Raw genomic sequence first — 21,601 nt, 5'->3', positions numbered from 1 at the left:
AGAGCCCTCATATTTTCAGCTTGCATTTGTGCCAACTTTCCAAATGATTCGTTAGATTGAAAAGCATGCTCCTCTTGCATCACGAAGAATTTTGACTCAAACTCACTTTGTTTGTTCATCATTCTCAGCTGCCATGCCTCTTGCTCTTGTTGGTTTTTCATGTACTGTGAATGGTATTCCTTTTTCCTTTCTTGAATTCTCATGTACTGTTGTGATAATCTTCCAATTGCTTCCTGCATCTGAGTCATATCCAGAGTGTTATGTGGTGGAATGTGTTGCTGTTCCTCTTCCTCTTGTGGCTCTTCTTCCTCTTGTAACTCTTCTTCCTCCATTGGTTCTTCTCTTTGCCTTCTTCCGTGTGGTCTTCGGCTCTGCTGCGCTTCAGTAACCATCATCATTCTTTCAATGGTTATAGGCATGCCCGGGTTCAACCATGTTGGGTTATCGTCCTCCATTAGCACTTTAGCTCTTGCGCACAACCGCATAATGGTGCTTGGGTAGTATAACCAAGACCCAGCCGAGTTCTTCTCTACAAGTTTTTGAATATCCTTTGCAAGGATTTCATGAACCTTCACCTCTCCTCCCACCATGATGCAATGCAACATAACAGCTCTTTTCCTGTTGACTTCTGAGGTGTTTACTGTGCCCAGAATTGATCTTTTTAATAGCTCATACCATCCCTTTGCTTCCGGGGTGAGGTTTCCTCTCCTCAAATACTTGTATTTGTTTTTGGCATCTCCTTCCCACTCTGAGTTCACCATACAAATATCTCTAGAAATTCTATCATAATCCGGATCTCCATTTACCGTTTGGTGGTATCCCGGTTCACCAAAGCGGACTGCTTTTAGTCCCAAGACTTTCTTGATGGCATCTGAACTAAAGTCTACTTCCATCCCCCGTACATAGCTCTTGTACGTTGGGGCTTCACCCGTGTTAAGTCTTGGGATGTTGGCATAGAACTCTCTTATGATATTTGCATTGACCCGAGTGATGGGTGAGACGAGTTCTTCCCATTTCCTCTTTTTAATCTTGTCCTTCATTTCTTGGCACCCTTCATCTGGTAGCAAGAGTGGAACCTCTGGATATATTTTCTTCTCATTCATCCATTCAATTTGTAACTGATGGTACCAAGATTTAAATCTCCATCGGTCATATTCAGGTGTACTCTCTTCCACCACGGGCTCTTTTCCTTTTCTTCGTTTGGTTCTTGAGGAAGAGGCCATGATCACTTGATTGGTTGATCTTCTTGAGGTTAAAGGGAGTGTGAAGAATGTTGGAGATTTGGATGTGTTTTAGGAAAAGAAAATATTTGAGGCTGAGCTTATATGATGAAGAATGATGAAGGGAATGGAGTTTGAATGGTTGGAGTGCAGGGAGTGTGCAACTCTTCGGTTATGTGCATGGCTTGAAGGTGGTGTTTTATAATTACTTAAATGAACAATGGAGGGCTGGGATGCAATTGGATACTATGCGAATCAAAGGTGTGCATGTGAGGGTGAATGAGGACAAAATTTGCTTCTTCAATGATTTTCAACGTGATCATTCCAAGGAGTGGGCAGATTCACTTTTTGAGGCATGTGATGGGATTTTGTCCTCATGCTATGCTCTCCCTTTGTCTTGTCTCTTTCATTGAGTGTTCTTTGACCACCTAACGATCACAACAAGACAACAAAGATTAACATTATCAAACCGTGGCAAGAATACTTCCTTTATTAACAACTATGTGAACTCTCATTCCTTATATCCATTTTAACCGTGACTTTTCTTGGAGGACACCAAACTTAATGTTTGGTCATATAGTTTAAAAATGTTTCTTCCTCCAACTAGTGTTCTTGAAATTCCAATGTCACTCTTGGTTAAATATTTATAAGAAATGCTTTCATTATAATTTTTCTTTTTCTCTTTTTTTTTTCATGAAGGATCAATTGTGTCCCTTAATCAGTGCATCAATGTTTGATGAACACCAAACTTGTCTCTTGTTAAGGGGTAAATGTGAGATGCCAGCAGTTAATCACAATTGATGCCTTCATCACAGAATATGATTTCTTTTCAATTGTAAAGTCTCAGAAAGTAACAACGTATGATCATTGGTGCATGATTTTTAATTTTCATGAAGAGAAAAAAAATTTGATCTTCTGAAAATATCCACCTATGCAGACACCAAACTTAGTGTTTGGTCATATGCTTCATCAGGATAACTAAGCATATAGTATGAAAATGTTTGTAACACTGGTTTGGTGTGCTTGAAGGCACACCAAACTTAGAAGTCTTAGCATATATTTCAAAACAGTGCATGCATTCATTAAGTACGTTCATGAAAAGAAAAAAAAATCATGCTCAGGTGATCATAGCTTATTGAATTTAAAATGACATAAATCTTAAATCATGGGCTGCCTCCCATGGAGCGCTCTTTTATTATCACTAGCTTGACACTGGGGCTTTCTTTTATGGTGGTTGATGATTGTAGTGCCTCAACTTGTCTCCCCTGACTGTGATCCTCCTCTTTGTTCTCTGGTGTTCAATTTCAGCATGCTCTAATGAGAGTATATTGCTGACAGTGTAATAGTCATCCGTCTGTTGGCTTGCTCCCAGTTGTTGATAGATCAATTGCACTTTATCACCCTTGGAAAGCCCTTCTGTTGGAATCTTTCTGTTCTTCCAACCCCTTTTTGTTTTGTTTCTGTGTTTCTTCCTTTCTTTTGTTGATCTTTCTTCTTTGGCCGTAGGCTTACTTTGGAGATCTCTCTTCTCAGTGGCCAATACTCCAATATCCTCTTGAACTTCTGCATCATTCTGCACAATCTTTTGCCTTGGGATGTTGCTGTGAATCGCCTTGTTGCTTTCTTCCTTTAACTGTGATTCTTCCTTGTCGAGTTCCATATAGTCTTTCTTCTCATCACTGAACTGCGCTTCTGGTAATACTCTCAGAGTGACACTCTTATCATGCATTCTGAGAGTTAATTCTCCTTGCTCTACGTCTATTGATAGCCCTAGCAGTGGCCAAGAACGGTCTCCTAAGTATGATGGAGTCACTTTCATCCTTATCTGAATCTAGAACCACAAAGTCTGCAGGGTATATGAATTTGTCCTCCTTGACTAGAAGGTTTTCAATTACACCAATGGGGTATACCATTGACTTATCTACCAGCTCTAGAGACATCTGTACCGGTTTAACTTCCTCTATACGCAGCTTTTTCACCAAAGAGGAGGGAATTAAGTTAATACTTGCTCCTAGATCGCACATTGCCTTAGTGATGGTTAATTCCCCAACGGTGCAAGGCAGCAAGAAGCTCCCGGGGTCTTCAAGCTTAGGAGGAAGCCCTTTTTGAATCAAAGCCCTGCATTCCTCAGTAAGCAGTATGGTCTCTTTCTCATCCCAACTTCTTTTTTTGTTAATAAGCTCCTTCAAAAACTTAGCATACAGAGGCATTTGCTCAAGTGCTTCAGCTAAGGGAATATTGATCTCCAGCTTTTTGAAAGTCTCAAGGAACTTATGAAAATGTTGGTCCTTAGTCTCTTTGCTGAACCTCTGGGGATATGGCAGTGGAGGTGTGATGCTCTTTCCCACTTGCTGCTGTCCCTGAATCACTTCTTTTGAACTGTGTGGCTGGTTGTTCTTCTCTTTGAGTTTTTCAGTGCTCTTGTTTGGCATCACAACTTGATCCTTGGCTTCATCTGCCTTTGTTTGCTTTTCATCTTCTATTGGTCTTTTGCTGCTCTCTACTTGCTTCTTTGTAGTGTCATTGTTGCTCATCAATGTTCTCCCACTCCTTAATTGTATCGCCTTGCATTCTTCCTTAGGATTTGGGATTGTGTCACTCGGCAGTGAGCTTGAAAGTCTCTCAACAGAAATTTGCTTGGAGATTTGCCCAATCTGCCTCTCTAGGCTCTTCATGGAGGCTTCATGGTTCTTTGTGGTTATTTCTTGGTTCTTCATCATCTTTTCCATGAGCATCTCCAGATTAGTAATCCTCTGAGAGTCTTGTAAAATTGCTTGGTTATGGGGTGCTGATGGTTGATGGTAAGTGCTTTGGTTGGTAGGTTGGTTATTGGATGGATAATGGTTAGAGTTGGGGTAGTTGTTTTGGGGTTTTCTGTAGGGATTTTGGTTAGTCTGCTGCTGGTTGTGGTTTTGGTTGTTTCTTAAGGTGTTTGGGTTTAAGTTCCTCTGCCATGGTTGTTGATTTTGGTTGTGGTTATCCCCCCATCTGAGGTTTGGGTGGTTCTTCCAGGATGGATTGTAGGTATCACCATACACCTCATTTGAACCTTGGTTGTGCATATACTGCACTTGCTCTTGTTGTTGTTCCTCTTGGTTCTCCTCATTATGCCCCCAAGGAGTGGTTGGTTGGCTTGTGGCACTCACTGATGCTACTTGTAGGCCATCAATTCTTTTGGCCATTTGCTCAAATTGTTGCTGAATCTATTGCTGCATCATTTTGTTTTGAGCTAAGATTGAGTCCATTCCTTCTAGCTTCATTACTCCTCTCCTTTGTGATGGTTGGCGTTGCCTTTGATGCGCAAAGAAATACTGATTATTAGCCACCATGTCAATAAGATTTTGAGCTTCTTCTGCAGTTTTCATCAGTTGCAATGATCCTCCAACTGAGTGATCAAGTGCCTCTTGAGCCTTTAGAGTGAGTCCTTCATAGAAGTTCTGTAGCTTGTCCTACTCAGTGAACATTTCTGGTGGACATTTCCTCAGCAGAGCCTTATATCTCTCCTATGCCTCATACAGATTTTCAGCATCCAATTGCGTGAATGTCTGTACCTCAGTCTTCAACCTGATGATCCTTTGAGGGGGGTAAAACTTGGCAAGAAACTTGCTCACCAAATCATCCCAAGTGTTAATGCTTTCCTTCGGAAATGTTTCTAGCCATTGAGTGGCCTTGTCCCTGAGAGAGAATAGGAATAACAACAGCTTGTATATGTCAGGATGCACTCCATTGCTTTTAACTGTGTCACAAATTCTCAAGAAAGTGGATAAATGTTGGTTTGGATCCTCCAATGGTCCTCCTCCAAATGAGCAGTTGTTTTAGACCAATGTGATGAGTTGTGGCTTCAGTTCAAAGTTATTTGCATTGACATTAGGGGTGAGAATGCTGCTTCCACAATGTCTAGCATTTGCAAAAGTATAGGAGGCTAGTACTTTCCTCTGTTGTGGGTTATTGTTAACCCCTCCTCCTGGATTAGATGGATCTCCTTCCATCTCGTGATATTCTTCCTCAGATTCTTCCTCTCCAACAATATTTTTCCCTCTTTCAGCTCTTCTTAATCTTCTAAGAGTTCTCTGGTCAGTTTAAGATAAAACAGGAGTGGCTCTCCCTGTACCTGACATACAAACAAAACAAAAGAAACACCACCAGCAACACTTCAATCAATTGCTAGAATGAAGTTTTAGTTAGCTTAAGCAAAATTTCAAACAGTTAGTGTGTCAGTCAAAAATTAGAGAAACAGAAAAGAAAAAGTGCTTGATCTAGACTACCACCTCACTTAATCATTGTCAATCTATTCAATCCCCGGCAACGGCGCCAAAAACTTGATGGATATTTTTGGAAAAACGAATTTCCAAAACCCAAAACTCACCGGCAAGTGTACCGGGTCGCATCAAGTAATAAAACTCATGGGAGTGAGGTCGATCCCACAGGGATTGAAGGATTGAGCAATTTTAATTTAGTGGTTGATTTAGTCAAGCGAATCAAGAGTTGATTTGAGTGGTTTGTATTTGACAGAAGCTAAATTGCATGAAATTTAAAAGGGAGAGGGACAATTGACAAGAAATTAAAGAGGGCAGAAAATAAAAGTGCTGAATCTTAAAGAACAAGAAATTAAATTGCAGAAACTTAGATTGCAAGAAATGTAAATTGCAGAATCTTAAGATGCAAGAAATTTAAATAACTTGAATTGTAAAGGGAATTGGGATTTGGATTTGCATGAATTAAACAAGAGAAAGTAAAATTTAACAAACAAAAATGTAACAGATGGACTCAATTAAACCGGATCTTGAATGAAAATGAAAATAAGCTTGGTGTAGCAACGAAACAAGAAAATTGAAATTGAAAGCTGTAGAAAAGTAAATTGCAGAAATAGTAGAAGAAGAAGCAATTAACAGAAATGGAAATTCAATTATGCAGAAAATTAAACAAGATCTCAAGCTGAGATTGAAACAGAAGTTCTTCAATTCTCCACCCAAGATCCAAAGCAAGAAAAGTAAAGAGTGCTGAGCAAGAACAAGGAAGAAGAGAGATCAATTCTCCTTCCTAATTCTCTTGAATTCTAACAACAACAACTAAAATGTAAAGGTGAGCTCTCTACTATAAGTTTGTAAAAATTCTCCCCGGAAGCTCTCCGAAAACTTAAATCCTAAGCTATTTATACACTTTCTTCAAATGGTCTTCAAGCCATGAATTGGGCCTTTGCTCTTGATGGAATTGGGTTGATAAAAGCCTCTGTTGATTGCTCTTGGAGTTGGAGAGAAACCCATTGTGAACCGGGCCATGAATCATAAAAGCTTGAGTCAAAGTTTGAGGCAAACTTTGGCTCAAGCTTTTCATATCAGCTGCCCCCTTTTGCTGCTATCAACGTTTGGGCTAAAGTTTGAGGTCAAACTTTGAGCCAAATGTTGATCACCTTGTATGCATGTGTGGCACCAATGTTTGCCAAAAAGCTTGAGGCAAACGTTGGCGCAAGCTTTTCTCCTCCAGGGTGTTAGTGTGTAGCGCCAACGTTTGCCAAAAAGCTTGAGGCAAACGTTGGCGCAAGCTTTTTCCTCCAGGGTGTTGGTGTGTGGCGCCAACGTTTGCCAAAAAGCTTGAGGCAAACGTTGGCGCAAGCTTTTGCTTCTTCCAGGGAGATTTCAACTTTTCCAAAAGCTTGAGCTAAAGTTTGAGGCAAACTTTGGCTCAAGCTTTTTGTTCTCTCTTGCTCCTAGCCATTCCTTCTTTCTTCAACCTTCTTCGAAGCTCTTTTCCCCTATCATCAATCAACCAAACATATCAAAGCTATGCTCAAAATAATGAGATTGTTATTCTTTCATAGTATATGACAATTATAGCACAAAATCTCATGAAATTGCATTAATTCTTCCATGGTTGATTGAATCAAAGGAAACATGAAATTCTACCCAATTGGCTTACTTATGGTTCAAAAAAGTGCATAAAACTAAATGAAAACAAAGGAAAAAGACTAGTGAAACTAGGCTAAGATGACTTGTCATCACCCTGTGGGATCGACCTCACTCTAAGTGAGTTTTACTACTTGATGCGACCTGGTATACTTGCCGGTTAGATTTGTGTGTTTGGAAATTTGTTTTTCCACAAAAACACCATCAAGTTTTTTTCCAAATCAGTTGATCTAAGTTGCCAAGTTTTAAAATACTCCTTAGAACCTACTTGTCCAAGCATATCCTAGTACACAAACACCACAGGCATATGTCCTAGGGTCCAAGCTATTGGTGTCTAGCCTTATTGTTTGTTTCTTTGCCAACTTTTGGCTTTTTCTTCTTTCTTTTTCTTTCTGTTTCGGCATATTTTCAAGGGCTTTCATTAATTGAAGGATCATAGCAGCAAACTAGCTTAAGCTTCAAGAAACAAGTCATTCTGCAACATTTATTCCATGAGCTAATAGTTGAATAAACACACACCACCACTAACTTTCATTCTAACTTTTGCAACATTGAACAATTACTTTTCTAAATCAAACATCTTTCTTTTATTCAAACAGCAAGGGAGACAAGACAAAGTGTTCAAGCTGATGAGTGATGACATTTATTATACAGATATTTTATTCTTACTTAACTACTAATGTAAACAAAAGAAATAGTAAAACATGAAGCAATTGGAGGCATGTCATGTTTCAGACATGCATCTTCCTTATTTAAGTAAAAGTAAGAAAAGGAGCTTCACCACCTCTATTTGTCAGGCATTTCCATTCTTTTGGATTTGCTGGATTCTCCCTTCCTCTTCTTCCTCGTCTGTGTATAATCTTGAGCTTCTTCACGAGGACATCTTCTTTCCCAAACAGGATCTGTGAGACCTGAGAGCCCAACTGCCTCTAATCTTTGGAATGCTACCTGGGTATTAAGTTGAGACTTTGCTGCCTGGCGGTCTCTAAGTTCTTGGCATTGATCGAATGATTTGATTTGTGGATTTAGTACTGGCATGCAGCGGGTTAAATATTCCAACCTTGCTTGTACATCCTCATTACAATCTGATTGTTGCACATGTCTAACCTCTCCAATGGTGTGATGAATATTCTTCCACTGGTACAGGTTGTGAGTATATTCCCCATACTTGGCTTGAGTTAGGAACATTTTGTCATATGATTCTTTAAGATTTGCTGTTTGTTCCTTCTGTCCTTCAAGAATATTGGCTTGGAATTCTTGTTGTTGGGCCATTGATTGTTGCTGCCAGCTCTCCAATCTTTCCTCCATTCTGTGTTGCCAAGCTTCATTTTGCTCCCTGTCCTTTGAATATTGTTCTCGGTGCTCTAGATATTGCTCTTGTTGTTGCAGATAGAGTTCCTGTTGCCTTGAATACTGCTCTTGTGCTCTCATATTCTGTTGTGATATTTCATCAAGAACTTCCTGCAATTGACTCATATCTATGATACCCTGAGCTTGTTCATCCCTCCTGTGTGACCTTCTTCTTCTGTGAGTTCTTTCTTCTTCTTGATCTTCCTCCTCCTCTTCATTAAGGCCTTCCATTTTTCTCTTTGTAATTCCTCTGGTTCCTTTCACCTTCTCTGTATCTTCATCCTCGAAGAGCACTCCAGCTTTGTTACATAATCTCAGGATCGTGCTTGGGTGCCCAAGCCTACCCGATTTGTTTGTGTCTTCAGCCATCTCCTGGATACTATCTGCTATGAGTTGGGCAAGGTCGATTTTCCCACCATGTAGGATGCAGTATGTCAGGAGAGCTCTCTTGATTATGACTGATGAGGTATTCGCAGTGGGGAGTATTGATCCCCTTACCACCTCATACTACCCCTTTGCCTCAGGTCTGAGATCAAGTCTCTTCAGACAACTTGGGGTTCGCTGTGAGTCTCTTTCCCAGTCTCTTCCTTCAATACATAACCCCTCCAATATTTCATCAGGATCATTATCACCACGCAGTCTGTCTTCATAGCTAAGCTCATCATAAGTTATGGTTCTCAACTTTAGAGCTCTTGTGATTGATGGTGGGCTAAAGTCCACTTCAACACCTTTGACATAACTTTTGTATGATGGGCTGTCTTCGTTCTTCTTAACCGCATTGGCGTAAAACTCCCTTATCATCATAGCACTAATATCAGTGAGAGGACGACACAGAAGATCCCATCTTCTTTCCTTGGTGATTTGTCGCACAATGGGGTATTCTCCCTCCCTTAGTTCGAACCCCATTTCAGGGATGACAATCTTTGTTTTCATGAGTCTATTGTATCTGGCTTCATGAAATTGGGATTTGAACCTCTTTGTGTCATAGGATGGAGGTTCTGTCACCATTGGTTCCTTTCCTGGTCTTCTTTTTGAACTTGAAGGAGCCATTGAATATGTGTGTGAATAAGAGATAAGTGGGGTTGTGTTTAGAGTGATGTTCGGTTTTATTGTGAAGAGAAAAAGGAAATTGTGTGCTTTGAGTGAGAGTGGCCTGTATGAAAGTGTTCTTTATGATGTGTTGGAGGCTATTTATGGACAAGGTTTCCAAGTTTCCTAACAAGATCACAAGAGAGGATTGCATTCGGTTATGATGATGAAGGGTGATGATTGAGTTGAATAGTATAGAAATTCATGAAATGAATGGCCTGCATGTATTGTTGAAGCTTGACAAGGATTCTCTTCCTATTGGTTGCATGCTTTTTCGGTGTCCAATGGTGCATGCATGCAGATTTTGCTTTCCAAGATTGGCACACCTCTCTAGGCACATGTGATCCTTCTCTTGACTTGTCATAACCGTTCCTTCCTCTTGTCTTTTCCTCAAACCTTTTTTTCTAATTAAATCAAAATGAAATGCTTCAGAACTTATTTAAAGCACGGTGGTCAAGTGGTATATGCTTACATTTTATATTATGGTCCTTAGTTGTGAAAGATCAATTGTGTCCCTGAACCAAGGTTTGGTGAACACTAAACTTGTTTCTTGCTTAGTGATTAGAATAAACGCTTGTTACAATTGATACTTTCACCATAAGTGCCAATTTATCTCTTAGCATAAATTTTTAAAACAAAAAATGTATGATCCATCTTTGCATGATTTTGATTTTCTGAACAAAAGTTAAATTTTTTTCTCAAAATTCGTACACATGCAGACACCAAACTTAATGTTTGGTCATATACTTCACCAAAATGACTAAGCATATGATCTAAGAATGCTTGAAATGTTAACTTTTGTGTGCTGTCAAGCACACCAAACTTAGAAGTCTGTCATGTATTTCAAAGCAGTGTATGCATCTGTCAAGGATGTCTAGACAAATTCAAAATCATGCTAAAGTGATCACACTTTATTGAATTTAAAAGCAAGCAGGAATCATAAATCATGGGTTGCCTCCCATGAAGCGCTCGTTTATTGTCATTAGCTTGACATTGACCCCCTCTTTTATGGTGGTTGATGACTGTAGTGCCTCAACTTGTCCCCTCTGATCGTGAACTTCTTCTTTGTTCCTTGGTGCTCTATTTCAGCATGTTCTAGTGAGAGTATTTTGCTCACAGTATAGTAATCATCAGTCTGTTGGCTTGCTCCCAGTTGTTGATAGACCAATTGCACTTTGTCACCTTTGGAAAGCCCTTCTGTTGGAATTTTTTTGTCCTTCCAACCCTTTTTGACTCTGTTTTTGTCTTTCTTCCCTCCTTTTGTTGACCCTTTTCCTTTGACAACATGCTTCCTCTTAAAATTTCTTTTCTTAGTTGCCAATACTACAATGTCCTCTTGAGCTTCTTCATTATTTTGCACAGTCTCTTTCTCTTTTTGACCTGCTGTATCATCTATCTCTTGCTTGGGAGGGCAGTTGTTGTTTGTCTTGTTGATTCCCTTCTTCCACTGCAGGTTCTCTTTGTCTATTTCCGTACCATCCTTCTTTCCATTACTGATCTGTGTTTCTGGCAGTACACTCAGAGTGACACTTTCATCATGCATCCTGAGGGTTAATTCTCCTTGTTCTATGTCTATGATGGCCCTAGCAGTGGCCAAGAACGGTCTTCCCAGTATAATGGAGTCGCCCTCATCCTGATTCGAATCTAAGATCACAAAATCTGCAGGGAAGATGAATCTGTCTACCTTGACTAGAAGGTTCTCAATTATACCCCTGGGGCATATCACTGATTTATCCACCAATTCTAGAGACATTTGTACTGGTTTCACCTCTTTTATGCTTAGCTTTTTCACTAGAGAGGCAGGCATTAGATTGATACTAGCTCCTAAGTCACACATCGCCTTGTTGATAGTCATACTGCCAATGGCACAGGGTAGAAAGAAACTCCCAGGGTCTTCGAGTTTAGGAGGAAGTCCCTTCTGGATTAGTGCTCTGTATTCCTCAGTAAGTAGTACAATTTCATTAACTTGCCAACTTCTTTTCTTGTTGATAAGTTCCTTCAAGAACTTTGCATACAGGGGCATTTGCTCAAGTGCTTCAGCTAAGGGAATATTGATCTCCAACTTCTTAAAGACTTCAAGAAATTTTGGGAAGTGTTGGTCCTTAGTTTCTTTGTTGAACCTTTGAGGATATGGCAAAGGTGGTGTGAAGTTCACTTCCTGCCTTTGTTCCTTGGTTGGATCTTCAATTGCTTCCTTCCCTTTTCTTGATTTTTGTGGCTGATCTTCTTTTTCTTGAGCTTGATTCTGAGTTTGCTTGCTTGCTGTTACATCTTCATCATTGGCCTTCTCTTCTTCAGCTTGTTTCTTGTCACTTTCCTTTGGCTTCTTAGTTGCTTCTTCATTTTTTACCAGGATTTTTCCACTCCTCAGTTGTATTGCCTTGCACTCCTCTTTTGGATTAGAAATGGTGTCACTTGGTAGTGAGCTTGATGGCCTTTCAATGGTAATTTGCTTGGAGAGTTGTCCAATTTGCCTTTCCATATTTTTCATGGAGGCTTCCTGATTCCTTAATGTTATCTCCTGGTGCTTCATCATCTTTTCCATTAAGAGCTCCAAGTTATTAATCCTTTGAGAGTCTTGTGAGATTGGTTGATTGTGGGGTGTTGAGGGTTGAGGGTAAGTGTTTTGACTTGAGGCTTGGTTATTGGATGGATGATGGTTAGAATTAGAGTAGGTGTTTTGTGGTTTTCTGTATGTGACTTGGCTATTGTTCTGTTGGTTGTTTTGGTTTGAGATTTTCTGCCATGGCTGTTGAGTTTGATTGTGGTTGTCTCCCCATCTGAGGTTGGGATGGTTCTTCCATGAAGGGTTGTAAGTATCACCATAGACTTCATTTGGCCCAAAATTTTGGTTGTGCATGTACTGGACTTGTTCTTGCTGCTGCTCCTCTTGAGTTTCTTCATTTTGCCCCCATGTGGATGATGGTTGGCTTGTGTTGACTGCTGCAACTTGGAGGCTATCAATCCTCTTGCCCATTTGCTCAAATTGTTGTTGAATTTGCTGCTGCATCATTTTGTTTTGAGCTAGGATTGAGTCCATTCCTTCCAACTCCATCACTCCTTTCCTTTGTGATGGTTGGCGTTGCCTTTGGTGAGCAAAGAAATATTGATTGTTGGCCACCATATCAATGAGATTTTGGGCTTCCTCTGCCATTTTCATTAGTTGTAAAGAGCCTCATGCTGAATAATCCAAAGCCTCTTGAGATTTCAGTGTCAAGCCTTCATAGAAATTCTGCAATCTGTCCCACTCACTGAACATTGCTGGTGGACACTTCCTGATTAGAGCTTTGTATCGTCCCATGCCTCATACAAGGGTTCAGCATCCATTTGTGTGAATGTTTGCACTTCAGTCTTCAATCTAATAACTCTTTGAGGTGGGTAAAACTTGGCAAGGAACTTGGTTACTAGATCATCCCAATTGTTGATGCTGTCTCTTGGGAAGGATTTCAACCATTGAGTGGCTTTGTCTCTGAGAAAAAATGGAAATAGCAATAGTTTGTAACTGTCAGGGTGTACACCATTGGTTTTGACAGTGTCACAAATCCTCAAGAAGGTGGACAAGTGTTGGTTAGGGTCTTCAAGTGGTCCTCCTCCATAAGAACAATTATTTTGAACCAAAGTGATGAGTTGTGGCTTTAGTTCAAAGTTATTTGAATTAACATTTGGGGTGAGAATGCTACTCCCACAATGTCTAGGATCTGCACATGTGTAGGAAGCCAAAACTCTTTTCTGTGGTGGATTATTGTTGTTATTGGCTGTCCCTTCTGCTCCATTTGGTGGATTTGTTAAGTGTTCCTCCATATCTTGGAATTCTTCTTCTGACTCCTCTTCTCCAACAATGTTTTTCCCTCTTTTAGCTCTTCTTAATCTTCTGAGGGTTCTTTCGTCTTGTTCACAAAAAGTGGGTATAACTCTCCTTGTACCTGACATACAACCAAAGCATAAGAATCACACAACACCAGAAAGGCAATAACACTTCAATCCATGGCTGAAGTGAAATGTTAGTTGGCTTAAGCGAAAATTCAAACAGTTAGTGTGTTAGTTAAAAGTTAAAGAAACAGAAAAGAAAAAGTGCTTGATCTAGATCTCCACTTCACTTAATCATTGTCAATCTATTTCAATCCCCGGCAACGACGCCAAAAACTTGATATGTGGAAAACGATCCAACACAAAACTCACCGGCAAGTGTACCGGGTCGCATCAAGTAATAATAACTCACATGAGTGAGGTCGATCCCATAGGGATTGAAGGATTGAGCAATTTTAGTTTAGTGGTTGATTTAGTCAAGCGAATCAAGTATTGGTTGAGTGGTTTGTAATTTGCAGAAACTAAATTGCTTGAAATGTAAAGGGAGAAGGGGAAATTGCAGTAACTGAAAGAGCAGGAAAGTAAATGTGCTGAATCTTAAAGAACAAGTAAGGTAAATTCCAGAAACTTAGATTGCAAGAAATGTAAATAACTGAAGCTTAAAGTGCAAGAAATGTAAATTGCTTGAATTATAAAAGGAATTGGGAATTGGGATTGCAGAATTTAAACGAGAACAAGTGAATTGCAATTAAATAGAAGAGTAGAAGGTGAATTGAAGTAAAGTAGATCTAAACAGAAAAGTAGAAATGCTTGAGAAATTAAAACAGAAAATGACTTGTGCTTAAATTGCAGCAAATTAAAAGAAGTTGAAGATCTCAGGAGTGGAAGAGACTAGAAAACAAGTCTAGATCTCAAATCCTTCCTTGATCCAACAAGAACAATTGCAAAAGAAATAAAGAAAAGTAAAATGCAAAAAGTGTAGAAGAAGAATAAAAGAAGATGCAGTAAATAGAAATTCAAATTCAATTATGCAGAAGGTAAACAAGAGATCTCAAGGTGAGATTGAAACAGAAGTTCTTCAATTCTTCACCCAAGATCAAAAGCAAGAAAATAAAAGAGTGCTCAAGCAAGAACAAGGAAGAAGAGAGATCAATTCTCCTTCCCAATTCTCTAAGATCCAAATTCAAAAGTAAAAAGCTCAAAAATGAAAATGACAATTAAAAGGAAAAATTCAAAGTAAAATCCAGAGGTCCTAATTACATCAAACTAGCTCCTATTTATACACTTTCTATTCTTGGATTTTGGAATTTGGATGGGCTTTTGATTTGATGAAGAAATGAATTAAGTTGGATTTTTAATTCAACTTTCAGCCCAATATTGCACCTCCCAGGGGCAAGCTCAGTTGGAAAACCAAACTGAGCCCTCAAATGTTGTTGCCCGTGTCATGGTGCGCCAGCCTCCCTTGGTCATGTGCGTGACACTATAGCTCAGTTGGAATTTTGAACTGAGCTCTAGGTGTGTCAAAGTTGTGCGCTCCATGGCATCTTGGCGTGTCAATTTGTGTGTCACAGTCCCCCTTGGTGTGCAAAATTGTGCTTGGCCGTGTCAAAGTGTGGGGAGCTTGAGGGGAAGGTAATGATCAGTTGGGAAAACTAACTGAGCTTTCCATGTAGCGCTTAGCCTTCGGCCTCAAGGTCCTAGGTTCAACACTTGGTGGAGGAAGTCTTGGAGCTAATTTCCTTGGATGAGTGGGCGCTTCTCCCTTGTGTTTCCAAGAGCTCCCTGGTTCGAACCTTGGCCAATGCATCTTGGATTATTTTCCTTGCAAGCTTGGTGGCGCTCCTCCCTTATGTTTCAAAGGATTCCCAAGTTCGAAACTTGGCCCAAGCATTTTAGCTATTTCTTCTTGATTTTCCTTGCAAGGAGTAGCGTGTGGTTCCAAGTTTGAACCATGGAGGAGGCATTTTGGCTAATTCTTCATGATTTCTTTTGTGAGGAACGTTCCTTGCCTCCCCTTGGTCCTTAGTTCGAATCTTGGTGGCTTCATCCCTTGGAATTTCATCTTGAATTAATTTTGAGAGGTCCCCGATAAAGTTCACTTAGTGAACTGAGCTTCATGCCATTTCCTTGCTTTCTTTAGTGCTCAGTTAACTATTTGAACTTAGCTTTGTACCTTGCCTTCTCCTTTCATTCTTTGTGAAGCTCAGTTCATTTCCCAAACTTAGCTTTCCTTCTCCCTTAACGTTGCCACTCTTTTTCTTCCTTTGGGGCACGCTTTTTGCTTCCTTTGGAATGTCCCTTATGCCACGCTTTTCTTATTTTCTTCTTTCTTCACCTACAAGTGATCAAATCAACCAATCAAAGTATCACCAAATTCACAAGGTTTATAAATCATTAAAATTCAATTAAATTTAGCTTAAACCTCATGATTTAACATCAATTACATGGTGATTTGATTGATTCAAAGAAGTCATGCATTTTCATTCCAAATTACTTACTTAGAATGCAAGAAAGTGCATAAAACCTAATAAAAACAAGGAAAAAGGCTAGTGAAACTAGGCTAAGATGACTTGTCATCAAGCACAATTTGAGAATCAAGAAACAAGGAAAGGAGAAACAATGCTCAGCTCTCCAAGGGAGCATTATCGGGCTCTCACAAGAAATAAACAACGGAAATAAGTTGCCAATGCTTGCTCCAAGGTTTGAACCCATGACCCAAGGGAAGGAAGGGAGCGCTACTCACAAGGAAAACAAGCCAAAAATTTACCAAATGCCACCCCCAAGGTTCGAACTCAACACCTTGAGGAAGCAAGGAGCAAGGCGCCATTTCCTTCACCAAGAGAAAGAGTCAGCGCATGCATTCAGCAAGTTTCAAACCAAGGACCTCTCCTTGGAAGCTCCAATGCTCAGCTCACAAGGAGAGCAGAGCGCTACTCCTTGGCACACACAAGCAACATTGACACGGGCCAAGGGAGCATGAGGCGCGCAATTGACAAGGTCCAGGGAAGCAAGGAGCGCGCAAGACAACCCCCACACCAAGCCAATGCTCAGCTCCCCTTGTGAGCAGAGCATTCCCCTGGTGCCTCTCCCAGCCTAGCACGCTACAAGGGATCTCCAACATAAGCTCCAATGCTCTGCTCCCCACTTGAGCTGAGCATCCTCCTGGGAGCAATTTTCACATGGGCTGAAAATTCAATCAAAAATACAATTAAATTCAAATCTTCACCAAATTAAAAAGCCCACCCAAATTCTAAAATCCAAGAATAGAAAGTGTATAAATAAGAGTCAGTTTGATTTAATTAGGACTTTTGACCTCTAGACTTTACTTTGATTTTTCTTTGAACTTTCATTTTCATTTTGAGCTTGTACTTTTGAATTTAGATCTTAGAGAATTGGGAAGGGGAATTGATCTCTCTTCTTCCTTGTTCTTGCTTGAGCACTTTTTAATTTTCTCGCTTTTGATCTTGGGTGAAGAATTGAAGAACTTCTGTTTCAATCTCACCTTGAGATCTCTTGTTTACTTCTTCTGCACAATTGAATTTCAATTCCTGTTTACTGCATCTTCTTCTACTCTTCTGCAATTTACTTCTGCAACTTACTTTTCATTTCCTTTTGCAATTGCTCTTGTTGGATCAAGGAAGGATTTGAGATCTAGACTTGTTCTCTAGTCTCTTCCACTCCTGAGATCTTTAACATCTTTTTAATTACTGCAAATTAAGCATCACTTTCTGTTTTAATTTCTCAAGCATTTTTACTTTTCTGTTTAGATCTACTTTACTTCAATTCACCTTCTACTCTTCTGTTTAATGCAATTTACTTGCTCTTGTTTAAATTCTGCAATCCCAATTCCTTTTATAATTGAAGCAATTTACATTTCTTGCACTTTAAGATTCAGCCATTTATATTTCTTGCAATCTAAGTTTCTGCAATTTACATTACTTGTTCTTTAAGATTCAGCACTTTTATTTTCTGTTCTCTTTAATTTACTGCAATTCTTCCCTCTCCCTTTACAAGTCATGCAATTTAGCTTCAGTCAATTATAAACCACTCAACCAATACTTGATTCGCTTGACTAAATCAACCACTAAACAAAAATTGCTCAATCCTTCAATCCCTGTGGGATCGACCTCACTCATGTGAGTTATTACTACTTGATGCGACCCGGTACACTTGCCAGTGAGTTTCGTGTTGGATCGTTTTCCACACATCAAGTTTTTGGCGCCGTTACCGGGGATTGATTAGATTGACAATGATTAAGTGAAGTGGAGATCTAGATCTAGCACTTTTTATTTTCTGTTTCTTTGACTTTTAACTAACACACTAACTGTTTGAATTTTTGCTTAAGCTAACTAAAATTTCACTCCAGCAATGGGTTTTGTGAGATTCTTTTTGTTTTGATTGTATGTCAGGTACAAGGAGAGTTATACCCACTTTTTGTGAACAAGACGAAAGAACTCTTAGGAGATTAAGAAGAGCTGAAAGAGGGAAGAACATTGTTGGAGAAGAGGATTCAGAAGAAGAATTCCAAGATATGGAGGAACACTTAACAAATCCACCAAATCCACCAGAAGGAGCAGCCAATAACAACAATAATCTACCACAGAGAAGAGTTTTGGCTTCCTATACATTTGCAAATCCTAGACATTGTGGGAGTAGCATCTTTACCCCAAATGTTAATGCAAACAACTATGAACTGAAGCCACAACTCATCACCTTGGTTCAAAATAATTGTTCCTATGGAGGAGGACCACTTGAAGATCCAAACCAACACTTGTCCACTTTCTTGAGGATTTGTGACACTGTCAAAACCAATGGTGTGCACCCTAACAGTTACAAGGTACTGCTATTTCCATTTTCTCTTAGAGTCAAAGCCACTCAATGGTTGGAATTCTTCCTAAGAGACAGCATCAACAATTGGGATGATGTAGTAACCAAGTTCCTTGCCAAGTTTTACCCACCTCAAAGAGTTATTAGATTGAAGACTGAAATACAAACATTCACACAAATGGATGTTGAACCCTTATATGAGGCATAGGAACGATACAAAGCTCTAATCAGGTAGTGCCCACCTGGAATGTTAAGTGAGTGGGACAGATTGCAGAATTTCTATGAAGGCTTGACATTGAAATCTCAAGAGGCTTTGGATTATTCAGCAGGAGGCTCTTTGCAACTCATGAAAACTGCAGAGGAAGCCCAAAATCTCATTGATATGGTGGCCAACAACCAGTATTTCTTTGCTCACCAAAGGCAATGCCAACCATCACAAAGGAAAGGAGTGATGGAGTTGGAAGGAGTGGACTCAATCCTAGCTCAGAACAAAATGATGTGATGCTGGGGCATTTTGGCCAGTTTCACTGACCTTTTCTTTACTATTTTTAGGGTAGTTTCATGCATTTTCTTAGGAAATAAGCTAGTTTTGGGTAGATATTCACTTACATCTTGATTCAAGCATACATTGTGCATTTTACATGATTTCATGAGGATTTTGCATGAATTTAAGGACAAATTGGATGTTGCATTTCCCATGACTTGGACTAGAACTTTGATGCACTTTATTGCTTAATTTCAGGACAAAGGAAGCAAAGAAGAACCACATTAGTGGCTATGTTAGTTGCACTAACGTTAACACTAACGTGGAATGGGAGTAACTTGCAAAGTTAATGAGAAAAGTGATTGCCAATAACGCTCTCAAAGCCATCATTGCCCACGTTAAGAAATAGAGCCAACGTTAGTGACACTTAACATTATCACTAATGTTGAACCAAGATCATGAGTGGCCATGTTAGAGTCCACGTTAACCTAGTTAACGTGGCCTCTAACGTTAAGAAGGAAGGGGGGAGCCAACGTTAGTGACACTCAACATTGTCACTAACGTTGGCCAAAGCACATTAAGCCACGTTAACTCCCACGTTAACCTAGTTAACGTGGAAGCTAACGTGAAGGAACAAAGTGGTCGACAACGTTAGTGACACCCAACATTGTCACTAACGTTGGAAGAACACAAGCCCCCAATGAGCCACGTTGACTCCCACGTTAACCTAGTTAACGTGGAAGCTAACGTGAAGAAAGAAGGTGATCGCCAACGTTAGTGACACCCAACATTGTCACTAACGTTGGAAGGAGCCACACATGCCACCATGAGCCACGTTAACTCCCACGTTAACTTAGTTAACGTGGAAGCTAATGTGGATAAGGGAAGGATGAGCCAACGTTAGTGACACTCAACTTTGTCACTAACGTTGGAGATGGCTAGCAAGGCCACGTTAGAAGCCACGTTAACCTAGTTAACGTGGACTCTAACATGGAAAATAGGGGCAATTTGGAAAGTTAGTGACAATGGTAAGTGTCACTAACATTCTCGAAGGATGGCAAGCCTACGTTAAAAGAGCCACGTTAACTAAGTTAACGTGGGCTCTAACGTAGGGAAGGGGGAGGCTTCTCAACGTTATTGGGAAAATTGAGTCCCAATAACGTGTGCGAAGGACATAGTGGAAACGTTAGTGGCAACGTTTGTGCCACTAACGTTTAGGTTAACGTGACCTTTAACTTTGGTGAGGAACGTTAGTAAAAAAGGTGATTGTCACTAACGTTCTCGAACCCATATTTTCACTGAACGTTAACACCACTAACTTCCTGTGCCAAAGCCCCTGCCCACTTCATACTTTCTCTCTGCAAGTAAAAGCTAAGCCCAATGAAGAAGAGAACTGCTTCCAACTCAAGATCCAAAGGCCCAAGACTTGAAGAATTAACTAGAAGAACAGAAGAGTAGTATATATAGGAGTATCTTCGAAATATTTTGGAGAGTTGGAAATTATAGGGAGACTCTTAGCATAGAACTACTCTCTGTATTTACTTTCTCTGCACTTCTAAGTTTTCATGATGTATTCTCCATCTTTGTTTTCATTTTCCAGAGCTATGAACAACTAAACCTCTGTCATTGGGTTAGGGAGCTCTGTTGTAATTTGATGGATCAATATTAGTTTTCATTATTCTTCTTCTATCTTTTCTTTTGATTTTACTTGAAAGCTTTCGATCTTCATCCAATTGAGTAGTTATCTTGAAAAAGAAGCTATTCATACTTGGATCTCTTCTGAACCTTCAAAGAGGAATGAAGAGATCAAGCTAGAAATGCTTTCTCATGCTGGACCAAATTGGGTTTGGATGGATATGTGACTATAATCCTCTCAACACTTGGTTTGGGAAATGCATGTGGTATAATTAGTGACCATACTTCATCTCTTCTCATGAGCAATTGACCAAGGAATTGGCTATTGATCAAGATTTGAGAGATTGAATTACAAAAAATTGTAATTCAATCACTTAAGATTGCCAAGGAGATCAATGAGTGCATTGATTGAGGAAGAGATGAAAATGAAATTGATCCGGAGAATGCAATATCTCCTAAGCCCAATGAACTCCCCATTTCTGATCTTACCCATTCTCTTTAATTTCTGTTATTTACTTTAATGAGCAATTCCCCCATGCCCATTTACAATTCTGCAATTTACCTTCCATCATTTACTTTCAGATCTATAATTCTAGCATTTACTTTCCTGTCAATTACCTTCCCACCATTTTATTTTCTGCAATTCTCAACTCAAATTCTGGATTCGCTCAACTAGAACAGTCCTCTAATTAAAGTTGCTTGATCAATCAATCCTTGTGGGATTCGACCTCACTCTATTGTGAGTTTTTACTTGACGACAAATTCGGTACACTTGCCGAAGGGGAATTTGTTGAAAGACAAGTTTTCCGTGCATCAAGATGCAGCAGCAAATTCAACAACAATTTGAGCAAATGGCCAAGAGGATTGACAATCTCCAAGTTGCAGCAGTCAACACAAGCCAACCATCAACCACATGGGGACAAAATGAAGAAACTTGAGAGGAGCAACAGCAAGAACAAGTCCAGTACATGCACAACCAAAGTTTTGGGCCAAATGAAGTCTATGGTGATACTTACAACCCCTCATGGAAAAACCATCCCAACCTCAGATGGGGAGACAATCACAATCAACCTCAACAACCATGGCAAAGAAACTCAAACCAAAATAGTTGGAAAAATACAAACCACAACAACCAGCAAAACAATAACCAAAACACATACAGAAAACCACAAAACACTTACCCCAACTTTAACCATCATCCATCCAATAACCAAGCCTCCAACCAAAACACTTACCCTCAGCCCTCAACACCCCACAATCAACCAATCTCACAAGACTCTCAGAGG

Source organism: Arachis ipaensis, chromosome B5 (assembly GCF_059453495.1).
Source record: "Arachis ipaensis isolate K30076 ecotype BB chromosome B5, ASM5945349v1, whole genome shotgun sequence".
Classification (NCBI taxonomy): Eukaryota; Viridiplantae; Streptophyta; class Magnoliopsida; order Fabales; family Fabaceae; genus Arachis; species Arachis ipaensis.
Note: the sequence above shows the minus strand (reverse complement) of the source record.